This window comes from Elephantulus edwardii, unplaced genomic scaffold (assembly GCF_000299155.1).
Source record: "Elephantulus edwardii isolate Elephantulus edwardi_28Jun2011 unplaced genomic scaffold, EleEdw1.0 scaffold00280, whole genome shotgun sequence".
In the NCBI taxonomy this organism is placed as follows: Eukaryota; Metazoa; Chordata; class Mammalia; order Macroscelidea; family Macroscelididae; genus Elephantulus; species Elephantulus edwardii.
In genome coordinates, this window is record NW_006400030.1 from 950,216 (window position 1) to 967,608 (window position 17,393).

General features: G+C 39.3%; 1 protein-coding gene and 1 pseudogene across 2 annotated transcripts in view; one reads left to right on the plus strand and one right to left on the minus strand.

The window, feature by feature from the left end:
- The window catches only part of WARS2 (tryptophanyl tRNA synthetase 2, mitochondrial), a 156,488-nt gene that overhangs the window by 111,562 nt on the left and 27,533 nt on the right, over positions 1-17,393 (minus strand). The window lies entirely within an intron of this gene.
- On the plus strand, positions 120-1,102 carry LOC102853009 (annotated as a pseudogene).

Here is a 17,393-nt window from a genome sequence, read left to right on the forward strand (position 1 = left end):
CTTCTCCAGCAGAGCATCTGGTGGATTTGAACCGCATACCTCTGGGATTGCAGTGGGGAGAAGAGATTTAATTTAGTTGATTTTCTGTGGTCGTTGGTTGTTCGCTAGTTCTCACGGTGATGGAAGCTGCACATTTTTTCGAAGGGACCGAGAAGCTGCTGGAGGTTTGGTTCTCCCGGCAGCAGCCCGACGCGAACCAAGGGTCTGGGGATTTCGCACCATCCCAAGATCCGAGTGGGATATACTTTTGAAGGATGTGCAATGTTCAATCATAAGTGTGACAAAAACTGACAAGCAGGAAGCTATGTACTCAGTGAGAGTAGCATGTTTGTCTCCAAGAGCCGTTTCATTTTGAAGACATGCGGTACCACCCTCTTGCTGAAAGCACTGGTTCCCCTCTTGAAGCTTGCTAGGGATTACAGTGGGTTTGACTCAATTCAAAGCTTCTTTTATTCTCGTAAGAATTTCATGAAGCCTTCTCACCAAGGGTACCCACACCAGAATTTCCAGGAAGAAAGAGAATTTCTTAATGCAATTTTTCCCAAATGGAGCAGCATACTGTATGGGACGTATGAATTCTGACTGCTGGTACTTGTATACTCTGGATTTTCCAGAGAGTCGGGTAATCAGTCAGCCAGATCAAATCCTGGAAATTCTGATGAGTGAGCTTGACCCGGCAGTTATGGACCAGTTCTACATGAAAGATGGTGTTACTGGAAAGGATGTCACTCGTGAGAGTGGAATTCGTGACCTGATACCAGGTTCTGTCATTGATGCCACACTGTTCAATCCTTGCAGGTATTCAATTAATGGAATGAAATCAGATAGAACTTATTGGACTATTCACATCACTTCAGAACCAGAATTTTCTAATGTTAGCTTTGAAACAAACTTAAGTCAGACCTGATAAGGAAAGTTGTGGAAGTCTTCAAACCAGGAAAATTTGTGACCACCCTGTTTGTAAATCAGAGTTCTAAATGTCGCACAGTGCTTTCTTCACCCCAGAAGATTGAAGGTTGTTTTTAAACGTCTTGATTGTCAGAGTGCTTTGTTCAATGATTACAACTTTGTTTTTACCAGTTTTGCGCAGAAGCAGCAATAGCAGAGTTGATTAAGAAAAAATGAAGAAAAAAACGCAAAAAAGAGAAAACAAATAGAAGGTGGTGGCCGCTATCTAGATATTGATACTGGGGGCAGTGCTTTCCATAACTACCACCTAGTAGTTGTAGAAAGCCCTACATGTAATCATAGTGTAATCATTTTGAATTGTATGCATTATTATATCAAGGAGTTAGATATCTTGCATGAATGCTCTCTTCTATGTTTAGGTATTCTATACCACTTCTTGCTGTGAAATTGAAGTACATATAGAAAAAAACTTTTACTGTATGAAACTTTACAACCGTTGTGAAAGCAATTCAATTTGGTTTGTGCACAGTGTAATATTTCTCCAGGTATCACCCAAAATTCCCCATAGACAAGGCTTTCGTCCTCATTAGGTATTGGCCTCAGCCAAACCATCTGGGACTGTTCTATTAAATAGCTACCAGAATTTTACATCCAGTTACCTCCAGTTTCTAGAACATATTCTTACAAAGGTTATTGAAACCAATTTCTACTTCATAAAGATGTTTTTTGCAACAATTAAAAATGTTTCTTCCATGAGAAAAAAAAAAGTTGCAAATAAAGATACCATTTGACCCAGCAATTCCACTACTGGGAATATACCCCAAAGAGACCATAACTGCCACCCAAGCAGATATATGCACACCCATGTTTATCACGGTTTTATTCATGACAGCAAGGAGTTGGCAATAACCTAAGTGCCCATCAACAAACAAATGGATAGAGAAGCTGTGGTATAGTCATACAATGGAATACTACGCTGCATTGAAAAAAACAAGGAACTCATGCAATATTATTCAAAATGGGTGACCCTGGAGGACATTATGCTGAGTGAAAATCTCAGTCACAAAGGGACAAATACTGCATAGTGCCACTGCTGTAAAACAGGACTGACATCGGGGTTGGGGGTGGGGGGAAACTGAGAAAGATGGGATAAATTATGTATACTGCACTGAAAACAGATGAGGGAGAAAACTGTTTAAAAGGGATATGTGATTAGGTATTACTGTCATGACAGAAGCGCAGAAGGCTGCATAGTGGAGTGGACCTGGGGGGGAAGGATTGCAAAAAAATGGAGGAACTTTTTTTTTTACTTTTCAAAGAGAAGAGTGTACTGAGTGGGGAGGAGAGGGCAGGGAGAAAAGTGCAACAGTGAATGAAAGGAAATCCAAAGTCTCTGTAAATTTTCATTAAAATTAATAAAAAAATACCATAGTTTGAGTCAGGTGTATCTTAGTTCTCAAAGTGAATCTTTGCTCTTTAACACTTTAAGGAAAGGGGTTGGGGTTGTTTTTTTTTTTTTTTTTGCACAAGATTTGCCTTATGCAGTATGTCCACGTGGGTGTTAATTTTGTATCCAAGTAAAAAGAAACACTTCATCACATCAATCTTCTTCTCCATTTACCATGATATAGCAGCTGTGAGGATTTTTTTTACCTCCTTATTTTGAGGCATAATCCATACTGAAGACTGCAGTCTTTGATCCTCATCAGAAAATGTTTCAAGTCCTATTCAGGAAGCAAGTTGTATCATCTACATATTAAAGGTTTTAAATGAATTTTCATTCTGTCCTGATGCCTTATTCTTTCTTCACACAGTCAAGAATCTCAGATTATTTGTTCAGTATACAGATTAAATAGGTATGGTGAAAGGACACTATCTTTTCACGCAAATCTTTGCTGGCTTTAAACTGCATAGCAATTCTCTGTTCTGTTCAGATGACTGCCCTTGGTCTGTGTACAGGGTCTCTCTATTAACACAATTAAGTGTTCTGGAATTGACATTCTTTATACTGTTATCCACAATTTGTTATGAGTAGCATAGTTAAATGCCTTTGCAGAGTCAATAAGACACAGATAATATCTTTCTGACATTTTCTGTTTTTAGTCAATTATGCATTCAATATCAGCAATGATATTCTTCATTCCATATTCTCTTCTGAATTGAGTTTGCATTTCTCGCAATTCTCTATGGTTTTGCTATTGCAACTATAATTACTGCCAGTAAAATTTTATGTGTATATGATATTAATGACATTGTCTAAAACCTTCTTCATTCTGTTGGATCACAGTTTTTTCCCCCTCCATTTGCATAATGGCCACAAATATGGGTATCTATCAGTTGGCTTGTCAGGTATCTGTCTTGTAAATTGTTTAGTACAGATGAGTACTTGCAATACTGTATACATCTGCCAATTTCTGAAGCCAGTTTTATCACCAGTGCAGCCTTCAGTGCAGCATGAGCTTGTCCCTTCAGTACCACTGATTCTTGACCATATGCTATTTCCAGAAATAGCTGGACATTGACTGGCTAATTTTTTCTTGGTACATTGTGTTTTCCTTTCATTTGGTACTTCCTGCATCCCTCAATTTTTTTGGTCTATAGATGCCTTCATTATTGTAACTTGAGGATTGAATGTCTTCTTCAGTTCTTTCAGCTTGAAAAATGCTGAGGGTGTTTTTCTCTTGGTTTCCTAACCCCAGCTCTCTGCAAATCTCATGAGTACTTTACTCCTCCTTCTCAAGTCAACTTTAAAATTTTCTGTTCAACTCTTAAGTTCTTCTATTCAAAAGCAAGTTTCTAAGTCTCTTCTGACATCAATTTGGATCTTCTCTTTCCTGTTTTGCTTTTCCTTTTTGAAAAATAATGGCCTTTTGCTTTCTTCCATTATGATGTTCTTGATAGCATCCCACATCTCAAGTGGTTTTTGGTCACTAGTGTTCAATGTCACTAATGTTCTTGGCTGTTTCAGTGGAGGTGAAATGCAAGAAGCATTACTGGCTCAACCACGTCAAATAAACAAACAGCCAAGATCAATAAGGGGGTGTAATCATAGATGAAGTCACTGTTACTTTGTTCTGGGAAAAATCTAATACTAAGATCATATTTGCACTGATTACACAAAATCGTTGCACATGGTTGCCTGTCTTTCATTTATTTATTACATTTATAACAGTAGTGCTGATATTTTTACCATGCTGTAATCACTTAGAAATATACAAATTTAAGTTTAGCAAATACCATTTCCTTTAATAAGAAAATATTAATGATATGTCTTTTATTGATGAAGTAGTAAAGCATGTACTATTTGAACTGTCATTATCCATTATTATTTTCTTATGAAAGGATTTTACTTTTTCCTTTGAAGCCTTAAGAGACTTTTTCTTTTTTCCCCCCTTCGGTCAGAACTGTCGCTGCTGAAATGAATGGTTCTAAGATATAGGTTTTCTTAAAAAAAAAAAAAATTGTGAACTTTAACAAAACAACTTTAAATAATAAAGAAGACACAATTACCTTTGAATTTTTCTGATAGAATTCCTATATTTACTATGTAATAAATAAACTTGTCCCAAAAAGGAGAAAAAATTGAGAGTTGTAAGCCAGTATCAGTCATCTGTATATTTGAAAGATTACCTTGATCATCTCTAGGAGTTCTCTTTCATAGTGCATGATTGTTGTTATGTGCCATCGATCACTTGTGACTCATAGCGACCCTATGTACAAAAGCACTAAACCCTGCTTTATCCTGTGCCAATCGCACCCATCCCGATTACCCCAGTCACTGAATCAATCCACCTCATAGAGGGTCTTCCCTTCCTGTACAGTTCCTCCACACTCCCAAGCATGATGTCTTTCTTCAATGACCGATCCCTCCTTACAACATGTCCAAAGTATGTCAGATGAAGCCTCAGATGCTTGCCTCCAAGGGGCAGCCTGGTTTAACCCTCTCCAGGATGAATCTGTTTGTTTTCTTGGCAGTCCATGGTACTCTCAATACTCTTCTCCAGCACCACAGCTCAAAGGCATCAATTCTCCTTCTACCCTCCCTAGTCATTGTCCAAATATCTGATGCATAACAAGTGATTGCAAAGACCATAGCCTGTATCAGACGCACCTTAGTCTCCAGAGTGACACCATTGCTCCTCAGTACCCTGGAGAGGTCACTAACAGCCAACTTTCCCATCGCAATACATTTTTTGCTTTCCTGGCTACTGGTGCCAAGAGTGTTGACCGTGGAGCCAAGCAGACTAAAGTTTTTAACAATATCAATCTCTTCACCATCCATCCTGATGCTGCCAATTGGTCCAGTGGTGAGAATCTTTTACTTCTTGACACTGAGCCTCAATCCATCCTGATGGCTGCAGTCCCTGACCCTCTGCACCAGTGCTTCAGGTCCTCCTCAGTTTTGGCAAGCAGGGTTGTGTCATCTGTATAACACAGACTGTTAATAGATCTTCCACCAATCCTGAAGCCACACTTGTCCTCATAGAGTCCAGCCTCTCGGATAATCTATTCTGCATACAGGTTGAAAAGGTATGGAGATAGGACGCATACACCTTGCCCAGTTTTGAACCATGCAGTGTTTCCCTGCTCTGTTCTGACGACTGCCTCTTGGTCCAAATACAGGTTTCATATTAGAACAATCAAGTGTTCTGGGATTCCCATTCTTCTCAGAGTCAGCCACAGTTTGCTATGATCCACACAGTCAAAGGCCTTTGCATAATCAATGAAAAACAGATAAGACATTCTTCTGGTATTCCCTGCTTTCAGCTAGGATCCATCTAACATCAGCTAGTGGGAGGTAATTCAGTGTACAGCAGAGACATTAAACTTGCTGTATCCAGGCTGCACCATAAAAAAAAAAAGTAAAGATTGGAATTCCAAAGCACTTTACTAGGCTCTTGTAGGAGGCTAGAATTTTGAAGCTCCATCTCACATCCTTTGGGCACATGGCCAGGACAGACTGGTTCCTGGAGAAGGACATCATTCACGGAAGGGTGGAGAATAGGAAAGGAAGACACTGGATAAGATGCACTGATACAGAAATTAGGGCAATGGGAGTTGGTGTGTCGGAATCAGTGAGATTGGCTCAGGACAGGGCAGGCTTCAGAGCTGCTGTACATAGGGTTGTTATGGGTCGCAGGCAACTCGATGACACACAACAATGACAATAACAAACCCTTTATACAGTGGTTTGACTCCGTTAGAATACAAGGAATCTTACGTTACCATCTGGAGTCTTGCTGCGAACCCATTGTTCATACTGTCTACTCTAGGAGAAAGATGGGCAATCTCCTCCAGTGTGATTTACTCTTTCTGAAAACCCACTGGAGGGTCAGTTATCACTTCTTGGTACTTAACAAGTGTAACGTTTAGGAGGTACTCACAACCATACAGGGAGCTCACAGAATAAACACAGTTTGATTTCTGACCTGTTCTGTTCTTCAGACGAGTGAGCATCTAACTGACAACACAGGGAATTTTACTCTTTTCTGAAAAACAAGAACCAGCACCCACCAGGATCCTGGTAGAATCCATGCAGGAAACCTAGCAGATAGCCACAGGGTCAGGTTGTTTTGAGTTGAGTGAAGACATGGGACTTATGAGAAAACTGAATAGAACTTTGTTTATGGGGCTTTTTTAAGTTGGTATATTTAAAAAGAATAAATTAAGAATCCCCAAATCAATATCATATGGTTTGACATAGCTTCAGAATTACAAATGATACTTTGAAACAAAATATTTTGGAATCTAGTTCCTTTTTTGCTCACCTTCTGCTGCCATGGTTCAGAGGGTCAGGGTTTCCACTGTGACAATTCTCAACAACCAAAAGCAACACGGAGCAAATAACTTTGATCCTGAAAGTGTCCCTCACAGCAATGAGGAAACACAGCAGCCTCCCAATGTTAACTGCCAGAGGAGATGTGCATGCTTTGGTGCCAGAATCATCTCAACTTTCTTTCATGAGGAAATGACCAATTTGGAATATCAGTTCACTGACTTAAAGCTAAACTAGACAGGCCCATGCTTTTGTATGATAGATAATCACCTTTTACCCCAGCAACTATGTCTCATTTTACCAGCCTCACCTAAAGGATGCTTCGGCATATTGCAAAGTGCTCTATATGTAATTTCTCATTTTTAAAAGATATATAATTTCTTGGTGGTGAGTAAATGAGAGAATTTCACTTTTAGGTTGCTTTTTATTCCCAAGGAAAAAGAAAAGATCATTTTTTGTCTAATTCTTTTTTAGCAGTGTCTGTCTTTTTCCTTTCTCTTCAAAGTCTTTTACTGTCTTAAAAAGCACAAACCACTACACCTGTTACCTCATTTACTTCTCATGAAATACCTGAACATGGGCTCCCAGGCCTCTCAAACATACACACTTACAATTCAGTTTTAGGTAAGGACATCTGAATTCTTCCAAGGTTACTGACCATCTAATAAGAAGGCAAATGCAAGAAGGCCTAGGCTCCTTGGAGACCAGGGAAATGGCTAATAACTGGGACCTAAGCATGGCATTTCTGAACTTGGAGCAGATTCCAGGGCTGTAAGCAGCAGAATAATATGTGCAAGATCTAACTGCTCAACCTTTGCATCCAGCACTGCCCACACCATACACTACTGCTATGTCTTGTTCCAAGTCAAAACAATGTACAAATCTTGAGCATACACAAAATAATACCATTTTCTTTTCAAGTTCCTTTTCAAATTGTGGGCTCAGATACACCCGATCCAACTGGGTCTCTGGCACACTCTTATCTCAGGTAGCTGGTAACTAGTATCTCAACATTTTGCTTTGAGCTTAGGGGAAGAGCGTCGATCTGATAAAGTTTATTAAAGCTATTCATTAGATAGGGAGGTATGCTTAATTGATTATAAAACTTATTTTCATTCTCATATGGCACTGGCCCTTTGGAACCTTCTAGAAAGGAGATATTTAGTTTGAAGGAAGATGTGTGAACTCTCGGGGTTTGTTCAGACAACTGTCTCTTAGTCTAGGGTACAGGTTTCACATGAGCACAATTAAATGATCTGGGATTCCCATTCTTCTCAATGCTAGACATAATTTGCTAAAACGCCAAACACAGGTGGATTAGAATTGGCGAAAGATTCATCAACAACTTGCATTATGCAGAAAACACAGCCTTGCTTGCACAAAGTGAAGAGGGCTTGAAACACTTATTGCAGAAGATCAAAGACTACAGCTTTCAATATGGATTATATCTCAACATCAAGAAAACAAAAATCCTCATTCCTGGACTGAAAGGCAAGCAACATCATGATATGGAGAAATGAATGAAGATGAACAATCGATCAAACGATTTCATCCTACTTGGATCACAATCAACACCCTTACTACCAGCAATCAAGAAATCAAAAGTCTTTTGACATGCATCTGAGAACTAGACAATGAATAGCAGAAGATTCAATGCCTTTGAGTTGTGGTGTTGGAGAAGAGTACTGAGACTCCTATGGATTTCCCAGAAAAATAAACAAATCTAACTTGGAGGAAATGGAACCAGGCTGCTCCTTAGAGGCAAGGATAGTGAAACTTAATCTCACATACTATGAGAATGTTGTCAGGAGGGGCCAATCCTTAAAAAGACATCATGCTGGGTGGAATGTCAATGAAAAAAAAAAAGGAAGATTGTCAACAAAATGGACTGGCACAGTGACAATAAAAGTGTTCAAATATATGACAGATGATGCAGAAGGCAAGGTTCAGATCTTTTGTTCTAAGGGATGGTATCAGCTGTGGTCAACTCGATGGCACATAACAACAACAATATGGCCTCATACTGTAATACCATCTTTCATTCTCTTTGCTTTGTAATATGCATATGTAAAATATATATTGTGAATTATCAAGTAATAAATAGAATAATTCAAATATATATGCATTGTTGTTGTTGTTGTTATGTGCTGTAAAGTCATTTGCTACTCATAGCGACCCTCTGTACAACAGCCCTAAACCCTACTCTATCCTGTGCCAATCGCACTGCCTCCAACACACCAACCCCGATCACCCCAGTCACTGAATCAATCCACCTCATAGAGGGACTTCCCCTCCTGCGCTGTCCCTCCACCCTCCCAAGCATGATGTCCCTCTCCAAGGACCTGTCTCTCTTTATAACATGTCCAAAGTATGTCTCAGGCGAAGCCCCAGAATCCTTGCCTCCAAGAAGCAGCCCAGTTTAATCCTCTCCAGGATGAATCTGTTTGTTTTCTTGGCAGTCCATGGTACATTCAATACTCTTCTCCAGCACCACAGCTCAAAGACATCAATTCTCCTTCTATCCTCCCTAGTTATTGTCCAACTCTCTGATGCATAACAAGTGATGGCAAAGACCATGGCCTGTATCAGATGCACCTTAGTCTCCAGAGCGCTTTCTTCATATTGTACTTAACTTAAGTATCAATATTAAGACTCTCTGGTGTGGTGTCCATCCATACTTTCTTCAAAGAAAAGAAAAATGACATAGTAGAATTTTGTTTGTTTTTAATTGGATTTACATATTTTTCTGCAGTGGCTTTTAATGTCACTTCATAATAAGCAGTAGATATTCTCCCAAATCACTATGTGTAAATGCAACAAATTCTTTTTAATTGTTCAACATCCAGAATATTTGGATCCTTTTCTCCTCATTGCATTAATTTTATACTGTTGTTGTTGACTGCCGTCAAGTTGAGCACGACTCACAGTGACCCTATGAACAAAAGACCTGACAACTTTCTATAACTATAGTAATTTCTCAAAGTTCATAGTTTCCAGAGGCATGTTGTTTAGGAAGTGGATACCACTCCTGCTACTAACTTTTACAATAGTCTCCTTATCTCCATTCTTTTCCTCTCAAGAACTATTTGTCATAGCAACATAAAGAATCATTAAACTAAGCAACATATTTCTGGTAAAAAATGAAATAAAAACTGATGTCTCAAGTAATTAATTTTCTGAAAATATTTATTCACTCATTCATCAATCCATTCTTTATCAAATATTTGCTGAACACCTATAACAAGTCCCAGGTGCTTAAATTAAAGGAAGAGATAACAAATAAGTAAACAAATAATAACAACAATTTCAGAATGTGATCAGAGCTGTTAAAGAAAAACAAGGCAAAGTAATAAGGTTTAGAGAAATGCTTACTTCAGACAGAATAGATATAAAAAGTTTCTTAGAGGATATGACATTTGAACTGTTACCTGATGAGTAAGAAAGAGAACCAGCTGTATGAAGAAGAAAGGCAAAAATATTCCAGGGGGGCAAAAAACAAAACCAGCAAGAGCATAGAGGAAGCCAGTGAACCTGGTGAGCAGTGAGCAAGGGGGAGGAATGGTAGGAAATGAGGTCAGGAAAGTAGACACGGGCCAGATCACATAATGCTTTGTCGGTTAGGGCAAGGAGATTGGCAACTTTAAGAAGTGAATAATGGATTTTAAGAAGTGACATAATCTGATTTACATTTTTACAAGGATCACTATAGATCAAGAAAAGACAGAAGCTTTTCTTGGTAATTTAAAACCATATTTTATTTCCCAATTCTTACATTTTTAAGTTTAATATTTTTATGCTACTGAGCATAAGGGAGATTATTCTGTTTCATTGACTATGCAAAGACATTTGGCTGTATGAAGAATATAATAAATAATGGCTAACATTGAGAAGATTGGGAATCCCAGAACACTTAATTGTGCTCATGTGGAACCTATACTTAGACCAGAAGCAGTTGTCTATTCAGTTGTCTGAACAGAACAAAGGAATATTAAATTGTTTAAAATTGGGAAAGATGTGTGTCAGGTTTGTATCCTTTTTCCTATTTATTCAATCTGTATGCTGAGCAAATAATTTGAGAAACCAGACTTTATGAACAAGAATGTGGCATCAGGATTGAAGGAAGACTAATCAACAGTCTGAGTTATGCAGATGGCTTGCAGAAACTGAAGATGACTTGAAACACTTGTTGCGAAAGATCAAAGATGACACCTTTCAGTATGGATTATGTCTCAATATCAAGAAAACAAAAATCATTACCACTGGACCACAGGCAACATCCTAATAGCTGAAGAAAAGATTGAAATTGTCAATGTTTTCATCCCACTTGGATTTACAATCAACACCCTCAGTATCAGCAGTTAAGAAATCAAAAGACTTGTTGTATTGAGAAAATCTGCTGTCAAGGACCTCTCCAAAGTACTAAAGAGCAAGGGAGTCAGTTTAAAGATTACGATAGTCTTAACACAAGCGATGGACTCAATTAGTTTCTATGCAAGTAAAAGTTACACAATTAATAAAGATGAATAAATGATGAAGGAATACAGTGGAAGAAATGACACCTTTGAACTGTGGTGTTGGCGAAGATTAACAAATATCCCATGGACTGCCAAAGGAACAAACAAGTCTATCTTGAAAGAAGTGTAACCAAGAACATCCTTAGATGAAAAGACGGTCAAGCTTAATCTCTCATACTTTGGGCATGCTCTCAGGAGGTAAAGATGAAGAAATGATGAAGGAATACAGTGGAAGAAATGACACCTTTGAACTGTGGTGTTGGCGAAGATTAACAAATATCCCATGGACTGCCAAAGGAACAAACAAGTCTATCTTGAAAGAAGTGTAACCAAGAACATCCTTAGATGAAAAGACGGTCAAGCTTAATCTCTCATACTTTGGGCATGCTCTCAGGAGGGTCTAGTTCATCATGCTGAGAAGGTGAGGAAAATCCTCAACAACATGGATTAATGTGGTGACAATAGCCAATGGGCTTGAACATGAGGACAGTAAAGGACAGGGAAGGTTTGGCTCTGTTGATCACAGAGTTGCAGAATCACAGTTGACTTGATGGCACTAACCAACATAAGGGAGCTCTGGTGACCTAGTGGGTTAGAAGTTGTGCTGTCAAACAAAGGTGGTTTAAATCCACCAGCTGCTCTGCAGGAGAAAGATGGACAATCTCCTCCCATGCAATTTACAGTCTCTAAAACTCCCTGGCAGGTAAGCTTGGAGTCAGTTTTTACTCTATGGCACCTAACAACAACATCATGAGGGAATATATATATATATATTTTAAAGGATTAGGAAGATCCTAAATGTAAGCAGAGAAAGCACAGCAGCAGCAGTTAGCAATGACAAAGACTTTACTAGGGTCTTGGTAAATGGAGAGACGTGGACAAATTTGAAAAAATATTTGAAAGGGAAAGTCAATAAGACATGAACTAGGCCTAAGAGAAATGGTGGGATCAGAAACAGATTTTATTAGCCAGATATTGGGTACCATTTTCTCTGATGTGGGAAAAGAGGGAGAAGGATCACCAAAAATTGTGCTTTGGACAAATTAAGTGTAAAATGTTTGCTAGTCTTTTATGTGAGAATGCTAATTATGTATGTAGACTTACACATGAATGAGAGTTAGAAGTACAACTTTAGAATTCATCAATATTTGTATTATTTACAGTCATGGGGCTAAATAACATTATTTAGGGAGAGAGTGAAGTAAAAGAAGGCGAGAACTCAGAGGTCAGAAGGGAGGAAGAATCAGTAATTGCGGCTTACAAGGCACAGCCAGGGAGGCAGGAGGGCAATAAGGGGCATATAGCAGGTAGGTGTTTTAAGATGGAGAATGGAGTCAACTATGTCAAATGCTAACAGCTAATCAAGGAGTATGGAATATTTTCAGACTTGGCATTGAAAAGTTACCTGGAAACTCTGATAAGAATAGCTGGTGCAGAGATTTTGGTGTAGAAACCAGCTTGAAATGGGCTGTTTTATACTGCCTCTACAAATATAAAAAAGTTTTTAAGTAAGTAGCATGAATAAGAGAAAAAAAAAAAGGAGATAAAGGAAGCTGAAAAATGGTTCTATAACATGATAATATTAGAGCACTCTGTATGGGTCTGAATGTAGTATTTCTGAACTTAGACCAGATTGTAAAGCTGATGGAAATAATGCAAGGGAGGCACAGAGACAGAGAGAGAAATAAGAGAATTAGTGTTTCTATTTTCTCAACCAAGTGTTGTTTTGGTTGGTTGGTTGGTTGGTTGGTTGGTTGGTTGGTTGGTTGGTTGATTGATTGATTGATTGATTGATTTTTCTCAACCAAGTTTGAAGTGAGAAGATATCAGTATGTGAGGAAGTATGAAATGGTCCAGGAGTAGAAATAAAATAGCATCTCAGAGAGTAAGGTAAGCCAATTTACTAGAGAAATAGTTGACAGGTTACAAGTTCAAGACTTTGGTGACGGGTTTAAAGATGAGGCAATTAATCTACATAGTGTTTTGAAGAAGGATTTGGCTATTTCAGTATAAGGGTGAAGCAAATGAAGAGGGGCGTTTAACCATGCTGGTGTTTTGCTGAGTGAGTATGACGGAGAGAGAGACTGGCAAAGGGATTTATGGTATTTGCAAAAGTGTCATTATGATAAAGAAAGAAGGAAGCAGTGATGGAACAGATCATAAGAAAATGAAGTCAGATCAGTAGATGAGGGGACTTCACTGAGGTTAATAGATAGTTGGAAGGCAAGCCCTTAAATAGGTCAGTACGTGGGGAGTCAGTGAGCGGGATGCTAAAAACTGAGCTTTGTGACGTTTTATAATCCCTAGGGTGACAAGCTCCAGAGTTAAGGGTATGTATGGAGGACTCAATAACAACCTGCATTATGCAGCTGACACAATCTTGTCCTGAAAGTGAGGAGAACTTGAAGTGCTTGCTGCAAAAGATCAGGGACTTCAGACTGCAATAGAATTACATCTCAACATCAAGAAAACAAAAATCCTCACCATTGGGCCACTAGGCAACATCACGATAGATGGAGGAGAGACTGAAATTATCAATGATTTAATCTAACTTGAGTCCACAATCAAAAGGTTTGGTACCAGTAGTCAGGAGATCAGGAGACTTAGAGCACTGGGGAAGCCTGCTGTTGGGACCTCACCAAAGTCCTAAGGAGTAATAATGTTAATTTAAAGACAAAGGAGCATCTGATTCAAGCCATTGTCTTTCTAATCACCTGCTATGCATCTGAGAGCTGGACAATGAATAACGACAGAGGAGGAATCGATGGCTTTGAGTTACAGTATTGGAGTACTAAATATCCCATGGACTGCAAAAAGAGCATACCGACATGTCTTGGAGAAAGTGCAACCAGAATGCTTCTTAGAGGCAAAGGTGGTGAAGCTTTGTCTCACACACTTTGGACATGCTGCTAGGAGAGGCTATTTCTTGGACAGGGATATCATGCTTGGAAAAGTAGCAAGTCAATGAACAAGAGAAAGACCCTCAACAAGATGGATTGACACAATGACTGTGGCAATGGGCTCAAGGATGTCAGAGATGATAAGGATGGCACAGGATAGGGCAGGGTCAGATCTGTTGTTTGCAGGGTCTCTATGAGTTGTATTGGACGTGCTGGCATCTAATAACAACAAACAACATGTCCTGGAGAAGGTGTAACCAATGTGCTTCTAACCTAACAGCAATGACAACATATCACTCAGGTTTGGTTTGGTTTTTCACTGTAAGGCACAAATTTATTTGGGCTAAGACAGAGAGCTGTACTGCTAACCCAAAGGCTGCACCTCTCTAGAGATTGGAATACACCAGTAGCTCCAAGAAGACAGATAAGCAATTTCCTTCCAAGTGATTTAGTGCCTCGTAAACCTACTGTAGGGTTAGCTATGAGTCAGTTCCAACCTGATGACAATGACAGTGAGTGAGTGAACTAAAACAGGTAGAAGCATGGGAAAAATAGGAAGAAAGACCTTCAGTGAGATAACTTACACAAAGGCTGCAACAATGGACTGAAACAGCGATGGGTGTGAAGACGAGGCAGGACTGGGTCATGTTTTGTTCTGTTGCGTATGAGGTTGCTATCAATCAGAGCCAATTGAACGACACTCAACAACAGCAACAACTAAAGAAGAAAAGTTAAGGAGAAGAACCACCCAGCTAGGGTGTCACCACTACCACTGGGTACTGTTGGCATCTAGACCAATGCTACAGTGAATATCAGCCACCACCTTTTCCTCCTTTAGTTCTCTATGATTCAAAGAGTCCCTGAGTGGTGCAAATAGTTACATGCTCAACTAATATGAGAAAAGCTGGCAGTTTAAAACTCACTGTATTAAAATTTTGTATGTAAATTAGTATAATGATAATAATAAAAGAAAAACCACCTAGAGGCATCTAGGAAGATAAACCTGGCAAGCAACTCTCAAAAGACCTTGAAAATGTTGCGAAGCTGTCCTACCAGACATAAGCCATCATGAGTTGGACTTGATTCAATAGCAACTAGCACAGCTGCAGCAGTATTCAAAGCCCTAGGCAAGCAAGTCCTGTTGCTAGAGTCCAGGTCATGTGTCTTTCCTTGCACATACTACGGAAGGAAGAGAAAGGGAAGACCCCCTCCTCTGGCTCCCATAGGTGACAGACCCACCTTGTATCAATGCTCACTCATTGTCTAGGAACTGGTGAAACAGAAGTGAACAAACATCAAGTGTCTGCATTCCTGGACCTTCTGTTACAGCTCAAGTTTAAGCCTCTTAATCTTCTCAACGTACTATTATACGACCTTTGTAACCAAACAAGTATAAAATAAAAATTTATTTTATAAAAAACTCCAGTAACAACATATATGTTGAGTACTGTACTAGGCCGCTTGCTTGGTATATCTTAACTATTATAAGCCTATGATGTTGTTGCTGCTAGCTGCCTGACCCCATGGCAAAATTCTGCCTGCACCTACACCATCCCCCGGATCAGTCACAGATCCGACCATAGAGCATTCATTGTCCGATTACCCAGAATAGAGTGCTAAGTGTTTCTTCTAACTCTGCCTTAGTCTAGAAGCTCTGCTGAAACCTGTTCAGCAATAGAAACAGAGAAGTTGCCAATGACAGACTAGGGATGGCCATGCAAGAAGAGCACAGGACACGAATGCAAACCAGATTTCCTGCACAGAAAGCTAGAATTATACACCAAAACAGGTACCATTTTTAATTCCCATTTTAAGTATACAGTGGTCAAGGCACAGGACGATTAAATTACACAAGCAGGAGGTGACAGAGCAGAAAGTCTAGCTTGAGAAGTGACTTGATATTACAGATGTTCCTCTTTTAATAATAAAAACAGAAAAATAACCAGGGAGGAGGTCTGACAACAGATAAATATTTGAAGCAAAACAAGTCACCAGCCTACCACAAGGGATGGACAGGCCTCAAAGTGACCAAACAGAAGCTCTACGTGTGTGCACACATCTTTGCATGTATAATCTTAATAAGAATTGACAACTGCATTGCTTGATTCATGGTTTAGAGGAATTTTATTTGTTTTTATTTAATCTAGAAGAACTACTTATCATTTCTCAACTCTAGGAGATGTGAGAGGAGACAAGAACAGGAAGATTCTGAGTGTAAACTTCCTAAATAATAAGATGGGAATGCTAACAAGAAACAGTTTGACACACTGGAAGAGAATTAAGGAAAAAGCTGTCATTTTGGATCTAGGGGAGAACACGAGCAAGTATGAAATCAGGATGCTGCTGTTCTTCAGAGAGCTACCCTTTCAGTAAGCTGGTCAGAACCCAGCATGGGTCTCTGCTGCTTCCTTGGTCCACTCAGGTGAGTTGGAAGTTGCCTCGGGGTGCAGCTTGGGGATCCTATCTGTTGCTGAGGAAAAGGAATTTTTTTGCTAAGATTCAGTAACTCTTCTTGCCATCTCTTACTTAACTAAAAAAGAAAATGGCAATTTCCCTACAATTTTACCTGCTGAAGAAGCTATAAATTCATCCCAAAGTAGATCCTGCAATCATCTAAACCAAAGCCTCCTTTATCAGAGCTCTGCGTTAGATGGCCTCCAGCTACCTTAAAATGCAGCCATATGCTTCCTGATATTTCAGGCCCCATTATGCAGGGCTCCTTCTGGATCTCAGCAGAGACCAAATGACATGCCATTGCTGTTGCTTCCTATCCACATTTTTAAATAACAGAATAAAAGAAAAGAAAATTCAGCCACAATTGGCTCCAGTTGGTGTGAATAATGAGATGTGGCTGTCAGATTCCTGGAAAGCTGCCAGCATGGTCATTAGCTGGCCAGATATTGGGCCCACTTATAAAGAAGATAATGAATACGATTTCAAATGAAGTCATTCTTAAAGAGATTGCAAATTTGGTATTTGCGTGTGTGATAACACAGCATATGAATTAAAGTCCTTGTAGTAAGTACTGTCCATCAGAAAGGGGGGGCACATTGCGACAAGTGAGGATGGTGCTTCCTCAAGTTTGGAAATCAAGCTTTGCCCAATTAAAACCTGATTCCTTTTTGAAGTGTGTGATGGGAGAATCCCAGGTTTGACAAGTTGGCAGTAAATCCTTGTGATCTCTTTTACTGGGATATATATTGTCACTGCAAGAGTAAAACAAACTACAAAACTGGAGAGCAGACCCTGCCTGTGATCATTAGACAGACTGGACCAAGTGCCTCGAGCCTTTGA